General features: G+C 48.3%; 1 long non-coding RNA gene and 1 pseudogene across 3 annotated transcripts; both read right to left on the bottom strand.

Annotated features, from left to right (window-relative positions):
• LOC125547116 (pentatricopeptide repeat-containing protein At1g59720, chloroplastic/mitochondrial-like) overlaps positions 1–16,231 on the bottom strand; it is a 51,612-nt pseudogene extending 35,381 nt beyond the window's left edge.
• A 591-nt stretch (positions 16,232–16,822) lies between these two features.
• Positions 16,823–20,538, bottom strand: LOC125547115 (uncharacterized). Of its 3 annotated transcripts, none has more exons than XR_015598811.1 (3): positions 18,560–20,509; positions 18,152–18,323; positions 16,823–17,686 (listed from the first exon to the last, which is right to left on the bottom strand). It is a non-coding gene; the product is annotated as an uncharacterized LOC125547115 (long non-coding RNA). The 3 variants fall into 3 exon arrangements; XR_015598810.1 differs by having other exon boundaries at positions 18,152–19,032; positions 20,146–20,507; XR_015598809.1 differs by having other exon boundaries at positions 18,152–20,538.
• Positions 20,539–21,447: the final 909 nt, after the last annotated feature.

The raw sequence follows: 21,447 nt of genomic DNA, 5'->3' as shown, positions 1-21,447 counted from the left end.
CTAATCCAGGACTCCCTCGGGAGGAGTTTGGAGGGAGCAAACGCAATGTAGACACGAAGATTTTTGGCATGGTTCCGATAGGTGGTCCTATCGTACATCCACGTTGGTGGAGACTTCAACCCACGAAGGGTAACGGTTGCGAGAGACCACGAAGGGCTCCACCCATGAAGGGTCCACGATGAAGCAACCTCGTCTATCTCGCCATAGCCATCGCCCACGAAGGACTTGCCTCACTAGGGTAGATCTTCACGAAGTAGGTGATCTCCTTGCCCATACAAACTCCTTGGTTCAACTCCACAATCTTATCGGAGGCTCCCAAGTGACACCTAACCAATCTAGGAGACACCGCTCTCCAAAAGGTAATAGACGGTGTGTTGATGATGAACTCCTTGCTCTTGTGCTTCAAATGATAGTCTCCCCAACACTCAACTCTCTCTCACTGATTTGGATTTGGTGGAAATAAGATTTGAGTGGAAAGCAACTTGGATAAGGCTAGAGATCAAGATTCATATGGTTGGAATGGAATATCTTGGTCTCGACACATGAGTAGGTGGTTCTCTCTCAAAAAATGAATGTTGGAAGTGTAGGCATGTTTTGATAGCTCTCTCTACGAATAAAGAGTGGGTGGAGGGGTATATATATAGCCTCCACACAAAATCTAACCGTTACACACAAATCACCAAACTCGCTGGGACCAAATAATGAAACTTGGTCAAACCGATTTAGTTCAAAATGTGAACGTTAGGCTTTTCAGTGGGACCGACATGTCAACTTGGTGTGACCGATTTCATTAGGATTAGAGCATAACGTAATCTTGGTGAGACCGATTACACAAACTCGTTGGGACCGATTTTGGTAATAAGCTAACCAGAGAGTTGGCCAGGCAAACTCGGTGGGACCGAATTGTTCATTTCGGTGAGACCGAAACGTTACGAAAGGGAAACATAGAGTTTGCATTGCGAACTCGGTGGGACCGATCGCTCATCTCGGTTGTACCGAAATGTTATGAAGGGAAATAGAGAGTTTGCAATCCCATCTCGGTGAGACCGAGATCCCTATCGGTAAGACCGAAGTGACTAGGGTTTCTGTCAGTGGCTACGTCAAATGAACTCGGTGGCGCCGGATAGAAAATTTCGGCGGGGCCGAGTTTGACTTTTGGTTTGGGACATATGTGGATATGAGAAAGTGGTTGAAGGTTTTTGGAGCATATCACTAAGCATTTTTAGCAAGCAACCCATTAAGCAACACCTCATCCCCTTTTAATAGTTTTGGCTTTTCCTATGGACTAAATGTGATCTTGGGTCACTAAAAGTAAAATGTAGAGTCTTGAGCTTTAAAGCTAGAGCCAATCTTTTGTCCTTAGCATTTTGAGGGGTCCACATTTCTAATCCATGTCATGCCAATCATTGAGCTTTCCTGAAATATTTATCTTGAGATATCATTAGCTCAATGAGCTATATGTTGTTAGGAATTACCAAAACCACCCAGGGATAGTTGCACTTTCAATCTCCCCATTTTTGGTTATTGATGACAACATATAGATCAAAGCTTCGACAAATGATAATAAGATTGAAATACATTGTCGCTTTGAGAAGTATGTGATCAGCAAGAGCTCCCCCTAAATTTGTGCATTATTTGAGATTTGCTTTTGGATGCAAATGCACAATCGATTAGGATCATGAGTCACTCTTCCATGTCACATACATCTTGGTGGAGCTCTCAAAATGATGGAAATTAAAATCATGCACTCATCACACAGCAAAGTGAATGATCATATATGGGATATTAGAGATAATATCATCCAGGCAAGAATTAAAGTAGCATCTGATCAAACACATGATCAAACAAGTATCTCACAGACATAGAGTATCAAACAAGCAGATAATAAAGTTCAACCAAAGGCAAGAGAGACAAAGAAGAAAAAACACTCTCTCTCGAAGCCTATGATCTATACATTTCTCCCCCTTTGGCTACAAGTTACCAAAAAGTTTGAAAATGCATAGTGCTATGCGTCTCTCAGGCTTGGTCTTCGGGAGGTGGTGTAGAGAGAACTCCAAGGACGAAGGCATCTGTTGATGTAGTTGGAACTGGTGGAGTGGGTGCTGGAGGTGGCACTGAAGTTGTAGCTGATGGTGTTGACGATGTAGCTCTAGAATCTGGTACTGGCACTGCAGCAGACCTCTGACTCCTTAGCACACGCTGGAAAGCATCCGTAGTTGCCCTTCCTCTCCTCTCCTCAGCTTCCTCCTGGAGCTGCTCAACTGCAGTCTGTATCTCAGTCACCTTGAGGTCAAGATCATAGAATTTTGTCTCAACAATCCTTCCCAAGCTCTCTTGATTCAGAGTCAGGGTGGCCAAGCCTTTGTCAATCCTCAATGTTTCTTGTATCAGATAACCCAATTGATCTTGTTTGCTTTTTAGGAACACCTGAGATGCTTATTCAACAGTTGGCATCCTTGCATCTTTCTCTGCCTTGGCCTTAGCTCTCTTCTCTTGTGCTTGTGCTGATGAAGGTTCATTCTCATTCATCACAGCTGTGTTATATTCAAGTTCTGGGTGCAAAGGTAAGTGCTCCTTGTCCAATAGGTAGGTTCTTGTGCCCATATTTGAGTTGATGAGCTCCTGAATGTGTGGAGCATACACACAAGATCTTTTCTGATCTACTGCTGTCCTCTTGATTGTCTCTACAATCAGACTCATGACCTTGAATTTTTTTTAGGTGCATCAAAGATTTGCAGCAAGTTGATGGAATGTCCTCTAATCATCTTGTGATCTCCAGACTTGGGTAGCAAAGTATGCCTTAAGATGGTGTTGATAGTGGGTAGACCAGACAACAAATAGTGTACAGATCCAAGCCTGTGTGTCTCCAAAGCATTATCAAGGATCTCTTTGTACATGTTTGCCATAGAGTTGTGGTCTTTCTTATTCTTGGCATACACATCCAAATCATCATCATGTTCCTTTGGGGCATTGATCAACTTGGCCCATTCTTCAATAGTTTATTGGTACCTCGCACCTTCAGACATCCATACTATCCTTCATCTGGATAGAAATGAGAAGTGGGGTAAAATTGCATAACTAGCTCATCATTCCATTTGGTCAACTTTCGACCCACAAACCCATCAACTCCACAAGCTCTGAAGTTGTCATGTACACCTGGGAAGTAGTCTTCATTCTCATCAATGTATTGCCAATCGACCCATTTCACATCTTAGACAATTGGCTTCTTGTCAAGCAGAATAGTCTCATAGAAATCCTGTTGTTCCTTGGTGTGGAACCTATAGTCAACAACAGTCCTCCTCCTCACAGCATAAGGATCAGACAGTCTCCACAATCTCAGTCCTGCATCTTTTCTGATGTTCATGTCCTCATCTACTGGATGAGCATCATTGTCGTCTGGAATCCTGGGTTTCACTTTTCTTAGCACTAGGGCTTCATCATCCTCTTCTTCAGCTTCAGGCACTGGGGCCTTGTTCTTCTCTTCAGCTGGAATGTTTTTGGTGCTTCTCTTGGGCTTGGACATGGTGGTTTGAGCAGCAGTTTTGGGCTTTGAAGCAATAGCCCCTGATTTGATAGCATCTCCCATAAGCTTTTGTGACTTGGGTGCTGGAGCAGCATCCTCTTCCTCTTCATCTTCTTCTGGCTCTCTCATGATGGAGGATCTACCAAAAACTCTGGCAGCAGTCTTCTTGACCCTCTCCTTCCTCTTCTTGCTAGCTCCGGCCTCTTTGGGTTCAAGAATGAACTCCATGATTTCTTGAGTGGAGGCTCTAGCCTTAGACATATAAACTTAACCGGAAACTTAGTACATGTGTGAATACATAGACAAACAGAGTGTCACTAGTATGCCTCTACTTGACTAGCTCGTTGATCAAAGATGGTTAAGTTTCCTAGCCATAGACAAGGAGTTGTCATTTGATAAACGGGATCACATCATTAGAGAATGATGTGATTGACTTGACCCATCCGTTAGCTTAGCACGATGATCATTTAGTTTACTGCCATTGCTTTCTCCATAACTTATACATGTTCCTATGACTATGAGATCATGCAACTCCCAAATACCGGAGGAATACTTAGTGTGCTATCAAACATCACAATGTTACTGGGTGACTATAAAGATGCTCTACAGGTGTCTTCCATGGTGTTTGTTGAGTTGGCATAGATCAAGATTAGGATTTGTCACTCCGAGTATCGGAGAGGTATCTCTGTGCCCTCTCGGTAATGTACATCACTATAAACCTTGCAAGCAATGTAACTAATGAGTTAGTTACAGGATGTAGCATTAAGGAATGAGTAAAGAGAGTTGCCGATAATGAGATTGAACAAGGTATGATGATACCGATGATCGAATCTCGGGCAAGTAACATACCGGTGACAAAGGGAACAACGTATGTTGTTATGCGGTTTGACCGATAAAGATCTTCATAGAATATGTAGGAACCAATATGAGCATCCAGGTTCCGCTATTGGTTATTAACTGGAGATGAGTCTCGGTCATGTCTACATAGTTCTCGAACCCGTAGGGTCCGCACGCTTAACATTCGGTGATGATCGGTATTATGAGTTTATGTGTTTTGATGTACCGAAGGTACTTCGGAGTCCCGGATATGATCACTGCCGGGGTACTGATCCACGGACACCTATGGGACCGGCGGACCGAGTCCCTTTCGGTTCGGCGGGGGCGGAGATCGTGCAAAGAGCAAATCGAGGCGAAGCACACAAGCGATTTACCCAGGTTCGGGCCGCACGGATGCGTAAAACCCTACTCCTGCTTTGTGGTTTGTATTGATTTCTTGCTCGGGAGCGCGAAGTGCTACAGTACACTTCAGCAGCTAACGAGACCGAGCGTGAGTGAGTCTGAGCTAGCCAACCCCCCTCAACGTTGCACACGGGCCTCCTTTTATATGCTCAAGAGGTCACCGACAGGTGGCAACGGAGGCAAAGGGTAGAAATGGAAAAATGCTGCGGTAGGCACAGCTACCCGCTATAGTGTATCATACCTAACCCTGACGGCAGGGGACAAGAGCCTTAAATGCCTGTCTGCGTCGCCTAAACAGTGTGAAAAGGGACCGCCAGGGACGCCACCGTCCGCCACGATGGCGATCTTGTCAGCGCCGCTTGCCACCGCACGCCCCTAGCTGCACAGCCTCCCGCCACGTACGCCCGGAAGAGCCCCAGAGCGACACGTTGGTGGATGTGCTGGAGCGCGGGCACGGAGAGGTGGCTTGCCGCGGCAAGCGCCTTGCCGCGGTCGTTGTCTTGTCGCGTCCGGGAGCTTGTCGCTCACCGGGCCTTGCCGGGGCGCGCGGTGCGCCGCGGCAAGTTCCTTGAAATGCCTTGGGTGGCCTTCCCGGTAAGCTCCTCTTGCCGGGGTCTTGGGATGCTTTTGTTAGCTTTCCCGGCGAGCTCCTCTTGCCGGGGTCTTGTCTTTTTAGCTTGGACACTTTGTTCTTGAATGGCTCCAGAGGAACCACGGAGGATCTTGGCGGTCACCCGGCGAGCTTTGCCGCGGGATGCTGCGACTGCCCGTGCACAAGTTAGGGATACTAGGGTACCCCTACTCTAGTACACCGACAATCACGGATATGACGAGGAGTCTCGAAATGGTCGAGACATAAAGATGAATATATTGGATGACTATGTTTGGACATCGGAATGGTTCCGGGTGTGTTTGGGCATTTACCAGAGTACCGGGAGGTTACCAGAACCCCCGGGGAGTGTATGGGCCTTATTGGGTCTTAGCGCCCCCCCCCCAAGCCCAATCCGGATTGGGAAGGGGGTCGGCCCCCCTTTCCTTCCTCCCTCTCTCCTCCTTCCTTCCTCTCCTACTCCTACTTGGAAGGGGGGAATCCTACTCCCTATGGGAGTAGGACTCCCCTAGGGCGCGCCATAGAGGGCCGTCCCTCCCCCTCCCCCACTCCTTTCATATACGGGGGAGGGGGCACCCCATAGACACACAAGTTGATCATTGTCTTAGCCGTGTGCGGTGCCCCCTCCACCATAATCCACCTCGGTCATATCATAGCGGTGCTTAGGCGAAGCCCTGTTCCGGTAGCTTCATCAGCACCGTCATCACACCGTCGTGCTGACGAAACTCACCCTCGACACTCAGCTGGATCTAGAGTTCATGGGACCTCATCGAGCTGAACATGTACAGATCGCGGAGGTGCTGTACCTTCGGTGCTAGGATCGACCGGATCGTGAAGACGTACGACTACATCAACCGCGTTGTCATAACGCTTCCGCTTACGGTCTACAAGCGTACGTAGACAACACTCTACCCTCTCGTTGCTATGCATCACCTAGATAGATCTTGCGTGTGTGTAGGAAAATTTTGAAATTACTGCGTTCCCCAACACATCATCTTTTTGAGAATTATTATTTTCCTGGTGGTCCTCATTTATTTTCCTGACCATGGACATTGGATGTCGTTGATAACGGGATCACATCATTAGGAGAATGATGTGATGGACAAGACCCAATCCTAAGCCTAGCACAAAGATCGTGTAGTTCGTATGCTAAAGCTTTTCTAATGTCAAGTATCATTTCCTTAGACCATGAGATTGTGCAACTCCCGGATACCGTAGGAGTGGCTGGGTGTACCAAACGTCACAACGTAACTGGGTGATTATAAAGGTGCACTACAGGTATCTCCGAAAGTGTCTGTTGGGTTGGCACGAATCGAGACTGGGATTTGTCACTCCGTGTAAGCGGAGAGGTATCTCTGGGCCCACTCGGTAGGACATCATCATATGCGCAATGTGACCAAGGAGTTGATCACGAGATGATGTGTTACGGAACGAGTAAAGAGACTTGCCGGTAACGAGATTGAACAAGGTATAGGGATACCGACGATCGAATCTCGGGCAAGTACAATACCGCTAGACAAAGGGAATTGTATACGGGATTGATTAAGTCCTTGACATCGTGGTTCATCCGATGAGATCATCGTGGAACATGTGGGAGCCAACATGGGTATCCAGATCCCGCTGTTGGTTATTGACCGGAGAACGTCTCGGTCATGTCTGCATGTCTCCCGAACCCGTAGGGTCTACACACTTAAGGTTCGATGACGCTAGGGTTATAAAGGAAGCTTGTTTGTGGTTACCGAATGTTGTTCGGAGTCCCGGATGAGATCCCGGACGTCACGAGGAGTTCCGGAATGGTCCGGAGGTAAAGATTTATATATAGGAAGTCCTATTTCGGCCATCGGGGCAAGTTTCGGGGTCATCGGTATTGTACCGGGACCACCGGAAGGGTCCCGGGGGCCCACCGGGTGGGGCCACCTATCCCGGAGGTTCCCATGGGCTGAAGTGAGAAGGGATCCAGCCCAAAGTGGGCTGGGGCGCCACTTCCCCTAGGGCCCATGCGCCTAGGGTGAAAGGGGAACCCTAAGGAAGAGTCCCAAGGAGGGAAGGCACCTCCTAGGTGCCTTGGGGGGGAGGGAAACCTCCCCTGGCCGCCGCCCCCTAGGAGATTGGATCTCCTAGGGCTGGCGCACCCCCACCCCTTGGGCTCCCTATATATATTGAGGGTAGGAGGGCCTCTTGAGACACCCCTTATGCCTTTGGTGCAGCCCTCCCTCTCTCCCAAGTTCTTCTCCTCTCCCGTGGTGCTTGGCGAAGCCCTGCAGGATTGCCACGCTCCTCCATCACCACCACGCCGTTGTGCTGCTGCTGGATGGAGTCTTCCTCAACCTCTCCCTCTCTCCTTGATGGATCAAGGCGTGGGAGACGTCACCGGGCTGTACGTGTGTTGAACGCGGAGGTGCCGTCCGTTCGGCACTAGGATCATCGGTGATCTGAATCACGACGAGTACGACTCCATCAACCCCGTTCACTTGAACGCTTCCGCTTAGCGATCTACAAGGGTATGTAGATGCACTCTCCTTCCCCTCGTTGCTGGTCTCTCCATAGATAGATCTTGGTGACATGTAGGAAAAATTTTGAATTTCTGCTACGTTCCCCTTCACTCTCCTTCCTTCTGGGCGAGCAGATGAAGGTCACTCTCTTGGCCATGAGGTTTGTGGCCGCCTGTAAAGGTGCCGACAAACTGATGGCATAGATCAGCCCAAGAGGATATGGAGTTGTCCAGCAAGTGCATGAGCCAGGACCTGACGTTGGGCTTGAGCACCAACGGGAAGTAGTTGGCAAGGATCTTGTCGTCTCGCCCCCCGGCAGCCTACACCGCGATGGTGTAGATGCTGAGGAACTCCGACGGATGCGTCTTGCCATCGTACTTCTGTGGTACATCTGGTTTGAAATTCTTCGTGCTGGGCCACTGGACTTGCTGCAGCTCACGAGTGAACGCAGGGCAACCTACCGCGTACGGCAAGTCGCCTGGTTCCCCTGGCGCATGCATGTCAACAGAGGGCCCAGCGTGCTGGTCTGATTGACGTCGCGCTTCTCTTCGGCGCTCGATGCGAGTACGAGCGTCCTCTTGTTGTCGTTCTTGAAGAACTTGGCGCTGATCGCGACGAGCTCGCGGATCTGATGACGCGGTGGAGTCGCTGTCGAGGTGGATCCGGCGAGCCGGCGATCTCGGCCTTCGGGGCGAAGAGTGCGCAGTAGTTGCACCCCCACCAGTCTTGTCGTCTCCGGCTCGTGCCTGGCTGGCTTGCCGCGGCTGCGACGTGCTCGGCTGCCGTGGAGTGTCGCCGTTGGCAAAGCCGATGAGACTCTGGATGGTGGCCCTCCAATCGTCGATCTTGTCCGCCGTTGGAGGGTAGTCTAGGAGCAGCTGAGCTCGCGCCAAAGCTTCTGCTGCAGTGGCGGGCGGTGGTGGCGAACGGTGCGAGGAGCGGGATATGCTCGGACTTCTAACCACGTTAGACGGAGCAATATCCTGTCCAGGCGACCGTGCCTCGCTCATGCCAGCATGTTGGCGTGCATGGTGGTCCTGAGCGCTCCGAGATCCACCAGCCCGGTCTTGGTCTAGCAAACGCATGGTACCGTGAGTACCATGACGCTGTCGGTCCCGCGCCTCCTGTGGCAGGCGCGGTGCATGTACAGACGCGGAGGTCTTGGAGTGCGCCCGGTCGTTGTGGGAACCGGCTACACCGCCGATGGGCAGCGCAGCCTTGTCCTTGGACCTGGCAGCACCGTGAGCTTCCTCGTCGATGCGCGTTCTTCCGCCGGCGCCTGCCCCATCAGCCGTTTGCTCCGGCGATGGTGGGTTCGGCGCGGACGGAGCAGTCGCCTCCGAAATCTTCTTCTTCGGCGGCATGTTGATGAAGATGATGAAGATCTAGCTCGCGAGAACGCCGGATCTAGTTCACACAACTTCGACGCCCCCTACCTGGCGCGCCAAAGATGTCGGGGTACTGATCCACGGACACCTATGGGACCGGCGGACCGAGTCCCTTTCGGTTCGGCGGGGGCGGAGATCGTGCAAAGAGCAAATCGAGGCGAAGCACGCGAGCGATTTACCCAGGTTCGGGCCGCACGGATGCGTAAAACCCTACTCCTGCTTTGTGGTTTGTATTGATTTCTTGCTCGGGAGCGCGAAGTGCTACAGTACACTTCAGCAGCTAACGAGACCGAGCGTGAGTGAGTCTGAGCTAGCCACCCCCCCTCAACGTTGCACACGGGCCTCCTTTTATATGCTCAAGAGGTCACCGACAGGTGGCAACGGAGGCAAAGGGTAGAAATGGAAAAATGTTGCGGTAGGCACAGCTACCCGCTATAGTGTATCATACCTAACCCTGACGGCAGGGGACAAGAGCCTTAAATGCCTGTCTGCGTCGCCTAAACAGTGCGAAAAGGGACCGCCAGGGACGCCACCGTCCGCCACGATGGCGATCTTGTCAGCGCCGCTTGCCACCGCACGCCCCTAGCTGCACAGCCTCCCGCCACGTACGCCCGGAAGAGCCCCAGAGCGACACGTTGGTGGATGTGCTGGAGCGCGGGCACGGAGAGGTGGCTTGCCGCGGCAAGCGCCTTGCCGCGGTCGTTGTCTTGTCGCGTCCGGGAGCTTGTCGCTCACCGGGCCTTGCCGGGGCGCGCGGTGCGCCGCGGCAAGTTCCTTGAAATGCCTTGGGTGGCCTTCCCGGTAAGCTCCTCTTGCTGGGGTCTTGGGATGCTTTTGTTAGCTTTCCCGGCGAGCTCCTCTTGCCGGGGTCTTGTCTTTTTAGCTTGGACACTTTGTTCTTGAATGGCTCCAGAGGAACCACGGAGGATCTTGGCGGTCACCCGGCGAGCTTTGCCGCGGGATGCTGCGACTGCCCGTGCACAAGTTAGGGATACTAGGGTACCCCTACTCTAGTACACCGACAATCACGGATATGACGAGGAGTCTCGAAATGGTCGAGACATAAAGATGAATATATTGGATGACTATGTTTGGACATCGGAATGGTTCCGGGTGTGTTTGGGCATTTACCAGAGTACCGGGAGGTTACCAGAACCCCCGGGGAGTGTATGGGCCTTATTGGGTCTTAGCGCCCCCCCCCCCAAGCCCAATCCGGATTGGGAAGGGGGTCGGCCCCCTTTCCTTCCTCCCTCTCTCCTCCTTCCTTCCTCTCCTACTCCTACTTGGAAGGGGGGAATCCTACTCCCTATGGGAGTAGGACTCCCCTAGGGCGCGCCATAGAGGGCCGTCCCTCCCCCTCCCCCACTCCTTTCATATACGGGGGAGGGGGCACCCCATAGACACACAAGTTGATCATTGTCTTAGCCGTGTGCGGTGCCCCCTCCACCATAATCCACCTCGGTCATATCATAGCGGTGCTTAGGCGAAGCCCTGTTCTGGTAGCTTCATCAGCACCGTCATCACACCGTCGTGCTGACGAAACTCACCCTCGACACTCAGCTGGATCTAGAGTTCATGGGACGTCATCGAGCTGAACATGTACAGATCGCGGAGGTGCTGTACCTTCGGTGCTAGGATCGACCGGATCGTGAAGACGTACGACTACATCAACCGCGTTGTCATAACGCTTCCGCTTACGGTCTACAAGCGTACGTAGACAACACTCTACCCTCTCGTTGCTATGCATCACCTAGATAGATCTTGCGTGTGTGTAGGAAAATTTTGAAATTACTGCGTTCCCCAACACATCATCTTTTTGAGAATTATTATTTTCCTGGTGGTCCTCATTTGTGTCTGGATTTTCATTACTAGTCTCCGAATCACCATTCGACTGAGAAAGTGAACCGTGAGATTCAGGATCATCAGATGCCACATTTCTTCGTATTAGAAAAACAATCTCTTGGATAATCAGGGATGGTGTACAAACCAGTTTCTCCTCAAGATCGATCTCCCTTAAATTTGTGACCTTATTATCCTCAAAAAAAATACCGCTTGCCTAGCGTCCACAAACTTGGTGGTGTGACTTGGACAATAAAAACGATATCCCTTTCCCCTATGAGGGTATCCAATGAAGAAACAACTAACTATTTTTGGATCGAATTTCTTAAGTTGTGGATTGAAAACTTTAGCTTCAGCAGGGCAACCCCACACTCGTAAGTAATTCAAGCTCGGTTTCTTTCTCGCCCACATCTCGTAAGGTGTGTTCGGTGCTGACTTAGTTGGAGCAAGATTTTGTATGTGTGCAGCTGTCTTTAATGCCTCTATCCAAAGGCTTACTGGTAAAATTGAGTGACTAAGCATGCTTCGCACCATATCCATAAGGGCGCGGTTGCGGCGCTCGGCCACATCATTTTGTTGTGGTTCACGAGGCATTGAGTACTGAACAATGATTCCATTTTTAGATAAGAACTTGGCAAAAGGTCCAGGAATCTGCCCATAAGGAGCATGCCTACCATAATACTCTCCCCCGCGATCAAACCGTACAACTTTGATTTTTGCGTTCAGTTGATTTTCAACCTCAGCTTTATAGACTTTGAATTTCTTCAAAGCCTCCGATCGGTCACATATGGGATAAATATACCCATAGCGGGAAAGTCATCTGTGAATGTAATGAATGGATCAAAACCATCTACAGACTTAACATTCAGGGGTCCACATATGTCAGTGTGAATTAATTCTAAAACCCCTGTGGCTCTTACTGCTCCTTTCTTAATTGTTTTTGCGAATTTTCCTTTAATGCAGTCGACACATTTGTTTGCATCTGAGAAGTCTAATGGGAGGAGTATTTCATTTTTAACTAAGCGTTCCATTCTCCCCCTGGAAATGTGGCCCAAACGATAATGCCAGAATTTCGAGAATTACTAACTCCGTCCCATTTCCTCTCAACATTAATTTCATCACTCACATGCATAACTGAATCATTATTAAGAGATAACATGTATAGTTGGCCTCGTCTAACACCGATACCTACATTCTTATTACATTTGTTCAAAGCAAATTGTTTCTTGCCAAAATGGCACTCATACATATCATCATCTAAATGAGAATCTGAAATCAAATTCCTACTTAAGTTAGGCACATAAATAACATTATTTAATCTAAGAGGGTGGCCGATGTGTAGCTCCAATGCGAGAGATCTCACAGCTTCAACACGGCCTCAACTCTGTTCGCAACCTTAAACTTTCTTGTTCCTCCTCTTATAGTTTGGATCGTATCGAATCCCTGCATAGAGTTAGCAACGTGAGCGGTTGCACCTGAATCAATCCACCATGACTTTATAGAAAAATCGACATAAAGAGATTCATCTACAAAATTAATTTCACCAATACCTCTTTTGTTCATCCATTTTAGAAAGCCTGGGCAGTCCTTTTGATAGTGTCCCTCCTCTTTGTAGAAGTTACAAGCATTTTCTCCAGCTGAAGAAGAGTTGCCGACTTCTTTACCCATGAATGGCTTAGGGCCTTCTTTCTTGAATTGCTTTTTCTGATGCTTAGGGAAACCTTGCCCTTCACGCTTTCTCTTGTGAGAGTCAACATGAAAAACATGGTCTTTCTTCGATCTCATGATCCTCTCTTCCTCCTGGACGATCCTTGCAGTCATCTCACCGAGTGGCCATTTTTCCTTGAGAGAGTTATAGTTAACCTTAAATTGTTCAAATTCTTCTGGAAGAGACTCAACAATCATTATTACAAGAAAATATTCACTTAAGGAACACTCCAAAGCTTTAAGCTTGGTGTAAGCATTCACCAGCCTTAGTATGTGCTGCCTAACATTTCCATCAATGGTGTATTTCTTAAAAAGCTTAGTAAAAAGTTCATGAGCATACACTTTGTCAGAGCATTTAAATTGCTCCTCCATTGCATTGAGGAATTCTTTAGCAGTGTCTTTCTTAGGTAGTGCTTCAGAAATGTCTAGCAATATTGTCGCTTTCATGATGAGAAGGGCAATATGGTTGGACTTGTTCCACTTTTCCATCTTAACATCATAGTCCTACTTGAGTTCTGCATACCCTGTAGCACCTGCCACATGTATCACAGGTTTTCTTCCCTCAAGGCACAATCAAACTCATTACTACCCAAACATAATTCGACTTGGGACTTCCAACGAGGGAAGTCACTCCTCATAAGTGGTTCGACCATGTCGGACCGGAATGGAGCGGAAGCTGAAATTATCATAAAAATTCATAAGTAAACTTATATGATTATAAATTTATGTTGGTAAATAAAAAAACATGGCAAGTATTTAATTTCAACTCCATGTCAAAACACCGTTCGGCAGGAAAAACATGGAATTAAAATATCCTAAGGGATGACTCATAATAATAAAACAACCTCGGTCCGAATTAAAATTAGAGTCATTTCATTCTCAATTTAAACATCAACATAAAAAACATTATCATTATTTGGTGTCTAAAAAGTTCATCATGCAAACACATAATAAATCCTCAATAAAATATCTCGTTGCTTCAATTTTACCCAGAATAATAACGTGTTCATTATATTTTTAGGCATTTTCTGTTTTAAATAGTGCAAAAACATAATAACTATTAACTTAAACGCACTGGAAAAATATAGAAAATAGCCAAAATTATTTCGGCCCAAAAATGCCCACGGTTATCCCCCAAAACGGCCAAAACCAGCAGCTTAAAGTGTAAAGAAAAAGACTTTGTGCCGGAATAAGGCAACTTGGGCTTCAGCCCGGCCGAGGAAACGACCCATAAAGCGCCCGAAGGCCTCCAAGGAGTCGCGCCTCACTCTCAGTCGTTGGATCGAGCCGACGTCTCGGATCGCCCCGCAACTGAGCAAAACCAGCGGCCGGGTGAAATCCTACCCATTTCTTCCCCCCCTCCCCGGTGTTCACTCTCTAGCAGAGCGACGACGAGCTCGACGGCTCGAAGGCGCGCCGGCCATGGCGGCGCGCCGGCTACGCTCGTCGGAGGAGCGTGCAGCAGGATGAATCCTGCGCGCTCCCTCGTCGAATGTGGCCCCGGTGTCCATGCACATGGCGCATCAAGGAGGCGGGAGGGGCGCTGGCCATCACGGCATGAAGGGGTCGACAGCGATGTGTAGGGTGATGGCCCATACACGCACGCGTCCGTAAGAGCGACAGCAAGGCGTTGGAGCATTCCGCTCGTCGGCCAGGGCACGACGGCGTCGCGGCATCTCCGCTCTCGCACAGCGGTGGGCGCTGTGCGGGCCCCGAAGGGAAAAGGCGGCTATGCAGTGCATTAGGTGAGGATTCTCCTCATTCTTCTCCAATTCGTGTACATCAGTGCTTGATTTGGGGGGAAAACAGTCCTAATTTCAGAATTAGGGTTCTTTCTAATTGTGGATAAATTCAAGGGTTCTTCAACATGAGGGGTTGCTACTGTTGACATGTGTGTATTAGATCTTAACTTGGATTAATTAAAATTGATGAAACCAGGTGGCGGTACTGATCTATAGTATATTGGAATGAAAACATCATCAACAGTGGGCAATTGATATCAACATAAAAAATAGTAGCAATCAAACTTGATCTACTGAGGGCCTAAACTTGAGATTGATTTACTGATCATGATGTAGGGATCTAAAAGCAATCAAAATTGGTGACTGATACCATTGTTGGATTAATTATGCATCTATGGGATGCCATCAGCAGGATCAATATTGCATCTAGATCACCCAATAACAATGAATAGAGAAGGGATCAGAGGTTCTTTACATGTCACAGCAGTGGACATGATCGCCTGCTTGATGCAGGCGTGATGCAGGGGTGATGTAGTCGAGGTAGAAGTCCTCCTCAATGTCCTGATGCCCTCAGGACGCCACCGGCACTATCTGGGGACGACAGCGGTGGCTTGTGTAGGTCTTCCCGTCGTTACAGTGCTCCCCCTGATCGGATGGGGTGAGAGAATATCGGGAGGGGAGTGAAACCGTACGAGAATTGTGATCGCGCACGCTGCCAACCCTCTCCCGTACTCCCTTTTATCTAGCGCTAGGGACAGGGGACCTAAACAATCAGTTGATTTGGGTGCCCCCGATCAAGGCGCCTCAGTTGGGATAAAAAGCCCACGTACATTGGTGCGTGGAGCCTTTTTCATTAACGTTATCTTTCCTTTTTCTGTTAGACTAATAGATCTAACTGGCATGTTTAAGCCGTCAGATCAAATCAACACCGGAATGTCGAGTGACAGCTTGACCATGGCCTCGCTAAGCTCCAACCCATCATTCTACTTGCAGCATGCATCTAGTAGGCTCCTCCAGATGATAGCATCAGGCCGGCAGTTCATCCCAGACACGACATCCAGAGCCTCTTCGATGAAGCCAGCTCTTGCCAATATGTCCACCATGCACCCATAGTGCTCGATCCTCGGCCGGATCCTGCACTTGCTGACCATCATCTCGAAGTATCTTCTGCCTTCCTCCACCATCCCGACATGCTTGCACGCACTAAGAACTACAAGGAAGGTGATTGCGTTGGGCACAACATTCTCCACCCGCGTCATCCGATCAAATAGCTCCAAGGACTCGCGCATGCATCCTTGGTTGTCGAGCGTGAGAATCGCCACATTCCACAACGTGATGTCCCACTCGGGCATCTGGTAGGACACCTGCCGTGCGAGTTCGAGGGCTCCGCACTTACCGTAGAGGTCGACGAGCGAGTTGATGAGAATGTCGTCGTGGCCCCCGAGCTGGCGCAGCAGCGCATGCGCATAGACATCGACCGAGAGCACGCACGCGCCGAGGACGCTCTGCACGGTGTAGGCATCGGGCGCGAGGCCCATGCCCCGCTGCATCTCCTGGAAGAGGTCGAGCGTGCCGAGGTGGTTGCCGTTACCGGCAAGCGCGTCGACGACGGTGTTCTAGGAGACGAGGGACTTGCGGGGATGTGACAGAGGAGGAGCGTGCGGCCATGTTTTTCTGTATGACTTAAACATGGAGTGTGGGTTAAGTTTAGAAAACAGTAGGGACTTTTTCATAAAAAGGATGTGACAGTGTATCCGACAAAGTCAATCCGTGCTTTATTATTATTAGTAAAAATGCCCGTGCGTTGCAACGGGTATAAACAAAAACATGTGGTGAATTTTGATTGAGCAAAACAGTATAAAAAATACTCAAAAGTACCAAATGCGATTTTTCAAGTAAAACCCCTGAAAGTCTAAGCCTCTCCTATTGCAAAATCACATGGACTTGCATTTTTTCTTCCGTAGCAGTGATCTTTCCTCGCTCGTCATGTTTTCATGCCTCCTATTTCCTTTAACTCCACTATAATAATGAAGTGACAGTTCCTATAAGTCCAAATTGCATATCTCTTTAGGCTTTATCTGTGCTTGTTTCCCCTCTTTGGAGAGTTTTTGTTTCATCTTCTGAACTGAAGAACATGTGAATCACATCAGAATTCTGCCAGCAACCACCAGTACGACCTGTCCCAGCCTAGTAAACTTATACAACATGTACTTGCACGATCCAACCTTTGTGATCAAGTTAAGTAGGGTTTTCTTTACTTTGCTTGCCGGGGCTTCCAATAATTCGTTTTTTTACTTGATCTTCCATATCATTAACCAACCTCTCAACCTGTTTGTCTTTGTCTTATTTTTCAGATTTGTTTTGGTGGTTGCAACATCACTACTCATTTACCAAAACTGGAGCCTGCTTCTTTGAACATCGCATTGTTCTCATCTTCTCCTTGACGATGTTGTGCAGCTGCCTGCTTGGATCTAGCCAATTAATCTCAAAAGTTGATTCTTTCTCTTCATTAGGCCCAGCAGAGTTAGGAAGGAACCCGACTATAGTCTATATCCCGTGCTCGACAAATCAGCAGGGAACTCACCTAGTGATGCCAACCTGAGCCTCTGAATCTCCCGCTCCTTCTCGTCACACATAGAAGGCAAGTAAATAAGCACGATAAGAGAAGCATCGTCTTGGCGAGTAGGGCCCCGCGGTGATCTCTCTTGTACGCTGCTGAGCAGGCACTTGCCCGTAGATCATGGCATGTGGCGGTGGCGGCGATGGCTGCGTGTACTGCGGCATCACGGGTGGGATCGCTCCCTAGTGTCTGATGATCGGCATGCCTAGCATGCACCTCTGTGTCCGTCGTCTCCAATGGTCCTGCCCCTTTGTTGGCTCGTGCGCCGCTGCAGCCGGTGTCGTTATGCTCCTCCAAGGTGGCGCCCTTCTTGGAAGAGACGTAAGTGGCTGTTGCCGCTCGCCTGCACAGCAACCCGACTTTGAGCCTGAGGCGTTCCTGCGTTGCTTGCGACAGAGCTTGGAGACGATGCCAGAATTTTGTCGTCGTTGTTCTCAGGCACCGCCAGCTCAGGGGCAAGTACGCCTTCAAATTCGAATCTAGCGTCACCGTAAAAGAGGAATGTGCTAGAAATTCCCACATTAATCTGAAACATCTGACTGTTTATTAGATAGGAATATGCAATGTTGAACTGGAATTTAAATGTTTTGGTTGCAAGTGAACTCAGTACCACTCTTCTTGTTAGATATTTGTGATGTGAGCAAAATCATTGTACTACATATATAAATTGAATCAATATATACAGTTTATTTTACAAGAGCACACAATACAGTAATTTAGGATATAGATTAGAGGTTTCTATAGAATCTAAGCATTTAAAAGGAACATATTTTCACTCATGCTGCCATAACAACTTGACAATGAGAATCTTATAAGAACTACATTTTCAGCGATACAATCTGGAAATTATCAATTCCTAAGACCCTAGCTAGAACCCAATAATGATTTACAGCAAGGATGGTCTAGCAAGAGCAAGATCAACACCATCTCTGAATTTCCTCAAGCATGTGATGCACAGCAACCAACAATGGTGGAGCAAAGTGAGTTGTACCTGAATAGTGCCCGACCGAAGCGACTCAGTCTGAGATTTCGTAGCCACAACCATGGCAAGCGTGCACGGCCTCACCATGAGCGAGAGAGGGCACCAAAGCTATTCTGGCTCAAATAGGATGAAGATGTTAGTGGTAGGAGAAGCATATGCCCCCTGGCCGTTGCTTAGGCAGCTCCGTACATGCAAATACAATACAAAAAATTGTTGGAATTGTCAGCTAAATAGCAATTCAGTTAGAATTTCATGTCAACATAAAACCCCAATTTAATGAGATCAAGAAATCTTTTTTTTACAAAAATAATAAACACAAGTGCTAGAACAATAGTTGTACCTAAATACAGTTTACAGATGCACATGAATAGATCCACACGAATAGAGCCAAATGAAGGGTCGACTCAGTAACCTCACCATGATCCCGAGATAATTGCTATCCCATCTGGAGGCGACTCCATCATTGCTATGGAGTAGAGCTACAGAACCACAGAACAACATCTCTCCTCATGGAACCAGGGTGAGAAGAACACGTAGAGGAGCATGATATGAGGTCACATAGGCATGATGTCAGGCACACTGGCAGCCGACAATGCCATGGAGAAGAAACATAGCAGAAGCAGCTGAGCGAGGATGTAGTGGGTCAGTGGGAAGGTCAAACGCAGCAGCTTGGACCAATTGAATTGATGGCCATTAGATAGGTCAATGAAAGAGAATTGGGTGGCGCTTGGCTAGGGTCTTTCTTTGCAATGTTCTTCTTCTTCGGGATTGCACTCCATCGCCACACTTCCTCGTGGTCTTCCCCATCCCGCCAGACACCCCCTGCCTCTTCTCACGCTGTCCCGCGGTCTGGTGTCGCTCGATGGCCTCACTGCTCAGTAGCTACTGCACTGTAAGAATGGGAACCAATCTTGTTTAGAGAGAACATTCTGTGAGTGAAAACTACAAAATGCATAAATCATCATGAAAACGAATAGCAGTACATCATAACCAAGTGAAGAAATAAATAAGAAGTGAAAGGAACTTGCAGAAATCAATTGCTTATGTAAGGATAATCTGCAAAAATATGTTTGTCAAGACAAATCTAAAAATCAAACTGCTTGTGTGACTTTAATACGAATTAAATTGTTGAACCAAATATGTTTGTCAAGACAAATCTGAAAACCAAACTGTTTGTGTGACCTTAATACGAATTAAATTGCTGAACCTCACTATAGTGGAAAAGATATTAATAACCAACAGGGTAAGACTTTCAATCCTACTGTTTGCTAGCATGCATTACAATGTGGCTCCCAGCATACACCAACAATGCGAAAAAATTAGAGCTGTAAGGCATGAATTCCTAATACATAGAACATGATGATGAAAAACTAATTCAAGCTGAACAGAATCAAATCCTACAGCTCATCCATCTTATGAGGAAAGGATTCCTGCTTCCAAAATCTAATTGTCTCTGCAAATTCAGATGACCATTATAAGAATAATTAATATATCTCACCATGAGCGTCCAGATGTTATTGGAGCTGCTGTGTCTAGGCATAAAAAAGGGCAACACCTAACTGCAACTCCTTTATACGATTAAAGAAAGTTCAATATAAATTTGTCAAACAATAGGAGCCAGCGTACCCATGTGTCTTGAGACTCCACATGATGTAAATTAATTAGCAACCCATTATTCTAGTATCCCAATTAACTCCCACCATCCTACCATTTTTTTGAATCATATGGAAGGAGAGCTAATCTCGTATGTGGGAGTTTACTTCAAGGATCTGTGACTGAAACTGGCTCAGACAAACACACAAACACCTTGTGTGCAAAAAATAACCGAGAACATCCACAAACACATGTGCGTCTGAAGTTGAGGTGTAGGGCGGTGTAGAGGGGGTGGAGAGGTCGCGGGCAAGTGCAGGGAGGACCGGCTGGCGGTGGCGGCGAGCACGAGCCCTCCCAGCCAGCTTACAGGGAGGAGCTCGGGCATGCGAAGGAAAGGAGATGAAGCAGACCGGTGGTGCAGGATGCTTCGAACACCTCCGTCGGCCATCTGCCGGCGGCCGGCGCGGCACCGGACCGGCCGGCGGTGGCTTTGGTCGAGCGGCGAGCGCGAGCCCTCCCGGGCGGCGTACAGCGAGGAGCTCGGGCGCGCAAAGGAAAGGGGGGAGCTGAGGCAGACCGGTGGTGCAGTGTGCTCCGATCACCGGCGTCGGCCATCGGTCGGCGGCCGGCGCGGCACCGGATCGAGCGTCGCGCAGGTCGTGCGCCTCCTGGCGGCTGGGATCCGGAGGAGAGGGAGAGAGGAGAGCCCGTGGTCGTGTCTGTTCCTACGACCAGCGGAATTTTTTGCCTCCTCTCTAGATTGACTGGGCCGGCTACCACGGTGTCTCGTATGGATTCTACGGGCTGTGGCCAGGTGGGCGACGGGTGACCCCAACGCCTACGAAAGAGAAAAGAAGGAAAAACAGGCGGACGGACGAAACGGTTAACTCGCGTATATGTTTTAAATTCAAACTGAAAGCGTAAATTTATGGGAAAAAGCGTATTGTGACGATGAACTCACAAAATCAATCCATGCTTTATCAGGGAAACTAGCAAAAAGGCCCGTGCATTGCAACGGGAGAGAAAATTGTTGTGTTCATCAAAATATCCACATGCATGATATGATAGCATTGGACGACATACAATTTGCTGTAACATAGATTGACCTCGCAACGATATACGTCTGACTTTACATCAATGTCGGTCATTCTTACCGTGTTTATGTGGTCGGCTTTGCGACGTCGTCCTTCTAACTTAAAATACCACCAGCCGTCCTTGTAGGGTATGCATAATCGGCTCGTCCTTCCGACTTAAAATACCACCAACCATCCTTGTAGGGTATGCATAGTCGGCTTTGCAACACGGCAGTCCAACTTTTCTAATGAAAAAGAATAGCGGCAAGCCGGCAACTGGTGTTGCATTGGCGTGCTTTCGCTAGATGCATATATAGGTCGTTCGGCCTAGATGCGCCGCGTCCCGCTTGCAGCAGCATCGACCACACTTGCAGTGTCATGTACTATTCTGGTTGCAGCAATGAGGTTCGATCAATCAGATAATTTTTCGAAGAAAAAAATGTAAATTTGGTTGAAAAAAAACATTCTTATATTCCGTTCTTTTATAATGCGCCAAATGCTATTCTGGCTCTCCTACGGTCGTCCCAATGTGGGGCATGAGTCTCCCCACGCTTTCTTCTTTCGTTAGTAAATCTCTAATTACATAGAGTCATGCAAAGCACAAGCATCCCTCTTCTTCTCTCTTTGGACGTCCCCTTT

The sequence above is a fragment of the Triticum urartu genome, chromosome 3A (genome assembly GCF_056163025.1).
Source record: "Triticum urartu cultivar PI428250 chromosome 3A, HENAU_Tu73, whole genome shotgun sequence".
Taxonomy (NCBI): domain Eukaryota; kingdom Viridiplantae; phylum Streptophyta; class Magnoliopsida; order Poales; family Poaceae; genus Triticum; species Triticum urartu.
The sequence above is the reverse complement of the archived record's forward strand: the minus strand, read 5'-3'. Positions and strand labels throughout refer to the sequence as shown.